This window comes from Apis dorsata, unplaced genomic scaffold, assembly GCF_000469605.1.
Source record: "Apis dorsata unplaced genomic scaffold, Apis dorsata 1.3 scaffold_32, whole genome shotgun sequence".
NCBI lineage: Eukaryota > Metazoa > Arthropoda > Insecta > Hymenoptera > Apidae > Apis > Apis dorsata.
The window spans coordinates 1,198,299-1,199,941 of record NW_006263334.1 but is presented as its reverse complement, the minus strand read 5'-3'; positions in this window follow the sequence as shown (position 1 = coordinate 1,199,941).

Here is a 1,643-nt window from a genome sequence, read left to right as displayed (position 1 = left end):
TTTTTTTTTTTTTCCATATCTCTTTTTCCTCCCTGTTTTAACATTACGTTTTAACACACGCAGATGCAGACACGCAACACACGCGCATGCACGCTTACACATACGAACCTATACGAATACACACGAAATTTCTCTCTACCTCTCACGTATATATATATAATAGTTATTATATCGTAATGGAGCGAATCTCTTTGCAACTTGGCTATAAATACAAATTATTTATTTACGTTAGAGAGCGTAATATGTACGTCGGTGTACGTGTGTGTGCGCATTCCCAGATGTTAGAAATGTATCCGTATCCGACACGTACACGGTGTTCGATATATATATAATATAAATATACGTGATAAGTGTAACATTGTACAGTCGTAAGTAATCATAGTAGTAAAAAGTAAAAACGGTATGAAAAATTATTGTATTGTTTCCCATTACTTATCATTATTAGGTGATGCTCCAAATTAGCTGCACTGCGAACGCGAATACTCCTTTCGAATATTCTTCGACGACGAACAAACATAACATATCGGAGTTAGAGAGGAAATAATTAGGAAGAACACGAGCCGAGAGTTCTAAAAGAATTTTGACGCGAGTTTTTGAAGTGAAATCACGATTTTGGGTCGTGATTCGAAAAAGGATAGGAGAAAAGGATTGAATCTGTTGAAAAACTCTCGGCTCTGAAATAATTTCTTCTTGTTAAGTTGCGTATGGTGTTTGTTCGTCCGACAATTAATTAGCAAATTTTAGATTAGATTACAAGTTTCTTTTAATCAATCGCGATTCTTGTATAATCTCGAATATCGCGTTCAGTCAGCTTCGAACATGGAACAATCGTATAAATACAAATATCGTTCAAAATATCGTATTGCGCGATATAACGAGATTGGTGATGGTCGATGCTTTCTCGTGGTGACAATATATGATAATGCTATACGACTAGGTAAGTGTAATGATTCGCGAATGACTGTTATTATCTTTATAAATACAGAATTCCATAACGTTTTCCAGAGTTGAGAAATGATCGATATTGTATTCCGAATATAAGATGGAAATCTGTGTATATATCGTCGATTTTACAATAGAAGAAGTTTTTTTTTTTCTTTCTTTTCGATTATATTTCTATGGTGGAAATATCGAGAAATTTTTAAGGTAAACGTTATAAAACATTCATTCAACAAGGTATATATTTGATCAATTCTCTAATTTTCTTGTAACGAAATAAATTTCGTCGAAATAAAATGTCGTATATTGTTAAATATCATTGGACACGACAATCGTTTTAATTTAAGAAATGTTTTCGATGCCTTGAATGAAATGTTCGTAATAGTGGATGATGTTGATTTCTGCATAAGTATAATCGTTCGTAAATGATGGTATATTATTGTCCGCTTTCTCTTAAAGAAATAAATATTAGACGTTACCCCAACACGTGAAAATACTTTTTTTTACTTCACTCTGACTAATAGCATCATTTGTTTAATCATACATGACTCTCATACACGACTCTCATTAATCGATATTTCACAATTCGATGAATAATATTTTTTTATGGCAATGAATCATTCTTTCGTTTTTGTGAGAGATCACGGTATAAGGAATACGAACAATTGTGACAGAAGGATATTTAATTGTATCCTTAACATACG